This window comes from Colias croceus, chromosome 19 (genome assembly GCF_905220415.1).
Source record: "Colias croceus chromosome 19, ilColCroc2.1".
NCBI classification, from domain to species: domain Eukaryota; kingdom Metazoa; phylum Arthropoda; class Insecta; order Lepidoptera; family Pieridae; genus Colias; species Colias croceus.
Window position 1 is genome coordinate 5,150,565 of NC_059555.1, and position 7,431 is coordinate 5,157,995.

The following is a 7,431-nucleotide window of genomic DNA, read 5'->3' on the forward strand; positions in this document are numbered from 1 at the left end:
CCGATTACGACTATTACGGGAAGACGGACACCCGGACCGGCTCTATTAAAATAATCGGTAAGCGATAAAACCCGTGCTAGTTCTTTTATAAACGGTTAGGACCGTGCGACTAACCTAATTTTGTTTAAACTATTATCAACTATTAAATAATTTTAACAAAAGTCTGCTACAATATAATATGCTAACGAAAGTAGGGTTTGTAAGTATTAATGCAATAAAAACACCATTGAGCAGCTTTACTATTAATAAATAGTTAAGTATATACAAATAGATCATAATATAATTTTTATGCTAAGCAGCATTGTACGTAATTTATTGTATTCAAGAGTCTAGATGCTTAAATTGTATAAAAAGTGTGTTAATCAAGGCATAACAACAACTCTACATAGTTTTTTATGCAATAAATTGGATACTAATCTTACCAAGCGTTTAGCGTCTATTTTAATTTTATGCGCCGAAACATAAACACGTACATACGGAAATCAAAATTATTATAATAGTTCAGGAGACATCGCCCATTTTTGCAAGTGACTACTATCAAGCTGATTTTCCGTTTGTAGCTTTATTTTGATGAGACGCCCAATAATTTCGTGTACGAAACTCTCGATTGTGGTAGCTAACAGAGATAACAAGGATAAAAATTTTTGATTTGATGGTTCTCAAATATTTATTACGCAATTTGTAGGACAATATTATGTCTGTTGAAATATATAAACATTAACTAAGTGAAAACAAAAAAATCAGCTTATTAGTAATCATTTATGATGACCTCGTTATCGATACACTTTGGAAAGGGGGACTCTTTGAACCAACCATAGATTTTGTAGGACAAATATTTTTTCGAATAATTTAGGTAATTATCTTGAGATTGAACAAAAAAAAATTCAGTTAGTAATAAATATTTGAGAACCATCAAATCAAAAATTTTTATCCTTGTTATCTCTGTTAGCTACTGCAATCGAGACTTTCGTACACGAAATTATTGGGCGTCTCATCAAAATAAAGCTACAAACGGAAAATTAGCTTGATAGTAGTCACTTGCAAAAATGGGCGATGTATCCTGAACTATAAGCATCTTTATAATAATTTATTGTAGAATATAATAAGTAGTTAACTTAGCTACCTAATATACGATTACGATCATATTATAAACATGCGAATTGCGATCCGGTCTTCCGTAGTGTCATCTCACTTGATTTTTAGCCATCAAGAAATAGGAAAACTAAGAATTAGGAATCGCGGATACAATAAAATAATGTTTCCTACCATAACTTGTAGCATCCAATGAGCCGTACTATCACCAAACAATTATAATACTTATCTATTATAATTTTGATATAAAATTGAATTGAACCCACTTGTCACATTGTTTGCGACAAATTGACGGTGTGTTGTGAACACGTTACAGGACAGGCACTAAGGTCTGTCCCAATTTGGAAAGGCTTTAGCGGTAGACTCCTTGTGATGACATGGGTCTTCACTGTGAGCGATAAACGTGGATAAACAGTAACAGGAGCTTCTCGGGGTAAATTTAGTATACACAATAATAAGAAATATATTGAAATATATTTCTTATTATTGTGTATATTATGTTCAAATTTAATTTTAGAGATACCGTTTAATAACATCAATAACTTGAACTGAACTGAAGATGCATCATATGGTTAGGAATATTTACCTTTTTGATGTTAGAACAGGATTTGTTTTAGTTCTAAAATCCAACTCTATCCATGAAATGTTACGAGAAACCTTTACGTACATACGCATTACGGATAAATGATAAGTAATTTTTTTTTTAATGTGAAAGTAAAACCACTAGAACAAGAAACGATCAGTATTCATTAAACAAAAAAGCCGTTGTAGAAAAACATTACCATCGTATTGATGGTTTTTAAAATACGTACAAAGTTTATAATAGCCGGTGTCGATGCGTATGTACATACAAGGCATCAGCAATTTGTTAGTCTATCAACAAGTTGATCAATGTTTAAAATTATGCAAAAAAACTCAAGAGCCGCTCATCGCTGCAAATTCATCCACAACTTGCTGCGAACTCATTTCAGGGTCGAGTGAGCACCCAAACCACCCTATTTTACATCCTACTATGGTTTTTCGATCGAATATCTCACTGCAATGTGACTTATGTTTAATAGTTTCGTTTTAGACATTCTAAGCTAACCCAAGGTAACTTTGATAACGAGATACCTATTATTTTAAGTTACTGTGGGCATGTAGTCTAAAGGAGATTGCCCAAGTGACTATGGCACTTGGTATCGCAATCAAACTTATTGTGTCAAGATGAAATATAGCTCAATTTGAAGCTTGATGTTAGTACTTTTAGAAACGATTAAAGTTTTTATGTAAATAAGCCGCAGTTCACGACAATAAAAATAAAACAATAGTTTTATTCAACGCTTCAAAAAAATACTTTATCGAGTTTAAACTAACGATGAACGTTAAGTTTTACATTTATTACATAGGTAATATTTTAATTTACAAGATAAATGTGAAAAGTAAATCGTAATAAACATTATTTCTAAATAAATAACGTCGAACAATGCGTCGAACATATTCATTCAACTATGACATATGACGCAGGACGCTTGCAAGAGAGATAGATATATGTGTCAAAACAAAAACTTTTACTTTTATTTCTATTTATTCGGTATAATTACGACTTAATAGTGATAAATATGATCATTATAAATACAAATAGGAATTAACAATATCACGAACACGTGACACAACTAGTACTTTACCGATTCCATACGTGGTCATACATGTTTCAAAAGAATAACTTTTACTATTATTTCAATTTATCCGGTATAATTAAGACTTAATATTGATACATATGACCATTATAAATACAAATAGGAATTAACAATATCACGAATACGTGGCACAACTAAAATTTTACCGATACCACCCGTGGTCATTCTCCTTTATAATGCAATCATTTGTAGATATAATACATGTCATTTACATAATATTTTTAACACAGTATCGCCAATCGCCATCATATAAGTCATAATAAAAGTCATTTCGACGTCCAAACTGTCATACACTGGGTAAAACAATAAAAAATACTTTACAGTGGTCTTCATTCCGTCATCAAACTCTAAACCAAAACAATACGTATAAAACGCAAAAAAGCTCGATTGAGAACCGCTAGTACACTCAACGTCAGTCTCACCAGACTTGGGAATAATCTGCAATGTAGTACAAACGTTGCGGTGAGCTGTGGACTGTGGTCGGACTTTTTCCGAGCCGATTGGGTGTCGATATGAACCATGCATAATATAAGGAAAACACTGGTTTAACCGCAAAATTGCTATGTTACATCGCTATTGGATATTGCTAGTGTTTGCGCAATGTTTCTGAATTTGCGACGTGAGTTACAGATTAGATAATATTGGCAAATATATACCTAGATATTTGCATTGAATAAATAGAAAAAGAAAATTCCAATTTTAGCCCAAGTTGTCACTGCGTTATTTACCATCGTTTATTATAAATTAGTATTCTGTAGACTTAACTATGTATATTAGACTTAAACACACATGTAAAATCTTCAAAATATTTCATTTTTTAGCTATGAAGGAATTTACTTTATTTTATTAGGATTGCAAAAACTACAGGTCTAGACTAAAATGATACCTAGTTGAAAAAGACAAAATAAAACTGTTAGCTCTGCTGTTTTTTCAACTTTCCTGGTACCTACTGCAGGCATCTAACCCTACCTTTGAAATTCGGTGACGTCACAATATAACATATTGTGTAGCCCGTTGTTTTACACACACTCTATCATCTCTAAGCACCCTAAACGTTTTCGACGTCATGTTCAAACTTCAATTTTGCTACAAATTTCGCAACTTTTAAAACCGCGGGATACAATTACTAAGATACAACCGGTGGAAATGTTTCAACTTAATTGTAAATTCAGATACGGAACTATCGGCTTTGTTGCCTTGGGTTACGTTGCAAGTTTGCTTGTGATGATTTGTACAATGGTTACGGATGAAGGTAGATTTGTTCGAGGGTTGGTGGCGCCCTGCGGTGACTCTGACGTGCGCATATGGCAGACCCATTCGTGTTTGAAAACGAAATTTTAATCGCTCTACGATTACTAGGGCCCTTTGTTGTTTTTCCTAATCTCATTTCTGTATAAGGACTGTCAAAGACATTTTAAGAGGATATTGCAAAATTGAAGTGCACTCCTTGAACGAGTTATTCAGTGAATCAATAAATGTTGCTTATGTTCGTATTTCATTATATACCTACTTAGTACAATTTGTTTGGACATTTTTAATCAATTTTATTAATATTACCTATAGGTCGTAGCTTTTGCAGGATTAGTAAACAATCTTATATCTAACCAACATAAAATTACAGAAATAGTAAACTGCAGAAGTGTTCTAAAAACCGTGTACATTATCAAAAAAAATCGGATACCACAGTTACCAAATGATTATATTCAACGTAGTGGCAGACAGTTAATCGAATAATCGAGACAAAAAATCGACTTAACCGCAGGCTCTATAATAACATAATACGAGTAATTTAAACGATTATATCGGGCGGAAGTTATTCGCAGGAAGCGTTGTGGGCGGCGCGCGCGCATCCGATCGTGTATTGAAAGTAGCGGTGTATGACATTATTGTTTTTTGTGTTCATGTTTGTATTCCATAAGGTCAAGAACGAAAGGTGAGAGAATATATCTATGTAAGATTGTAAATGGAAAGTAATTGTCTTAGTTATTTATATGTGTTGTCATTTAGTGTTTTCAAGTTAAATGTACGGTGTATTTACCACGTTATTGACGGTAAAAAATTAAAAATTTATTTTTTTGTAGTTTATAATAATTATGACACTGTTATTGCGAATCGTGATCCTACCAACAAACAAAAATGTGAAATGATAATTCATTTAATAGGTATAACTAACACTTTCTTTTACATACATATTTCATATTATAGGTCTAAGTAAGTGATTAATATTACAAGTTTTTTTGATGTCGTAAAAATTGTCAATGTTGCGAATAACATGCATGTAATAAGTACATTACATCGCACGTGTCCCGACAATTATGTACGCAAGTGTACTTTAGACATGCCTAATGATATGTTTCAATGATTTTTACGTCATGGAAGTCAAGTGTAAGTTATTTTTTCACCCAACTGCGTAAAAGGAGGGTTATGTTTTTTCATCGTTTGTATTTCTATGTTCATGAATGCTCATGAATAGCTCGCTTCATAATAGTAGGATGGTAGTTATAAAAATTTGATGGGTGAAAAATAATATGTATGTGTCTTTAAGAAAAAAATAGAACAGGCAGTAAAAAATTTGCCGAAACCCCTTCATAATAGTAGGATGGTAGTTATAAAAATTTGATGGGTGAAAAATAATATGTATGTGTCTTTAAGAAAAAAATAGAACAGGCAGTAAAAAATTTGCCGAAACCCGGGATTGAACCGGGGACCTTTAGATCTTCAGTCTAACGCTCTCCCAACTGAGCTATTTCGATGATAACGTTTTTAAATTATAAATCAACAATCTGTTATCAAAAAATTCAAATTCATGCAACTAAATACCTATATCAGTAGGTATCAATCAGTTGACCTGTGACCGCCATGAAGATTATTACAAGTGGAAACGTAAATCCATACTAATATTATAAATGCGAAAGTAACTCTGTCTGTCTGTCTGTTACGCCTTAACTACTGAACCAATTCGCATGAAATTTGGAATAGAGATATTTTGATACCCGAGAAAGGACATTTTTTTCTATAACCTTTCATTTGTCCAAGTTGGAGCAACCATAGAGCATGTAAATTAAACATATTTCAACCCATATTATTAAAACCACTTGAATGTATAGTTTTATGATTTATCTCATTTATTTCGTGTACCGTTGGTTATTTGTTCATGGTTTAATCACCAAGAGCTGTTTAATACTTTTGTCATGGAAAACTCACCTTTACCTTTTCGATAGCCTAGGTATTCAAGTAATTCCTAAATCGCGAATCTAATGTTTGAAGTCGTTGACTTCAGTAAGCTATTACATTTATATTTACGCAAAATGAAAACATTTTCGTTTTTTGTGCGTAAGTACCTATTCCCAATATTTAGTTTCGGCTTAGACAGAAGTTCTCAAAGTTTATAAACTTTTATTACAATAAATTTAGTAACCTTTAACCCGGCTTTACTATATAGCCAATAGATCTTACCCATGGAGGCAATATATAAAAAACAAAAGGTACGTATTAGCTATACTGGCAATTTTATCCAATTTTTAATCAAGCTACCGCAGCGGTCAATATCTCAAATTATAGTGTGTTGTATTACTATGAACATCTACGTTATACAATATATAGATTTGTATCTGAACCTTTTTTATACGTTCATGTTTCTGATGTAGGCACTTGTGAATACTTGCAAAAACATCAAGAAGCCTTTATAAGTTATATTTGCTTTATTAGTACTGAGCATATTAGCATAATATATTATATTCATTATATTATTTCGCTTGTCCTGGCTGTGATCTTCTAAACCAGGATAAAAGTAATTTATTCATACATTCACGCTCATTTTAGTTGCTATTCGCCAAAGCTTTCAGGTAAATTTATTTATTTCAACGTGATTTCAAATATAATGATGTTATGATAACAAAAATAATAATGTTATTATTTTTGTCCTGAAAAGATTTATCACTTTCCCATCACCCATGTAATTCAAATGTTATTTTATAATAATTGAAAAGAATTATCATCGCCGAAATAGCTCAGTTGGGAGAGCGTTAGACTGATCTAAAGGTCTAAAGGTCCCCGGTTCAATCCCGGGTTTCGGCAATTTCTTTATTGCATTTTTTTACGACTACTTAATTACATTTAGGTACACGTAATATTTAATTATTATCAAAGCGTTCTATTCTTATATTTTATTACATTTTCCTTACGACAAAAAAAAAACATTTCACACGTGTTCCTGATAACACTATACATCTCATTGCGTTGATTGTCCAAATCGAAACCGAGAAATAGCAACTATGGTACAGTGCGTAACTTTATGGGCAGGCGTAAACAATTGCATTATTTTTTTATCATATAGGTAGGTACTGCACAATATTAAAGTAGTAGTATTTTTTAAAGATTTAAAAACTTTAAAAGGTTTACCAGTGTCTCTTAGTAAGTAGAACTTGTATGGCATTAGTCATTACAGTTTTTATCACCTACTTAGTTGCTAGTAGTTATCTATTGTATTCTCTACACGTAATAAAGATACCTATGTTTATTCTATCAGAACAATCATCGATTTTCAAGTTACATAATTATTTATTAATTAATCATAGTATTTTATAATTTTCCCAGATATTGCAATTAACATTTTAGCAAAAAATATATTATAGAAGAAATCATTCACCCGACGGTACTA

General features: G+C 31.9%; 2 non-coding genes across 2 annotated transcripts; one reads left to right on the forward strand and one right to left on the reverse strand.

Annotated features, from left to right (window-relative positions):
• Window positions 1–5,451: 5,451 nt before the first annotated feature.
• Trnaf-gaa lies at window positions 5,452–5,524 on the reverse strand. Its single transcript has one exon. It is a non-coding gene; the product is annotated as a tRNA-Phe (tRNA).
• A 1,246-nt stretch (window positions 5,525–6,770) lies between these two features.
• On the forward strand, window positions 6,771–6,848 carry Trnai-gau. Its single transcript is given in 2 exon segments — window positions 6,771–6,807; window positions 6,813–6,848. It is a non-coding gene; the product is annotated as a tRNA-Ile (tRNA).
• The last annotated feature ends 583 nt before the right edge of the window (window positions 6,849–7,431 follow it).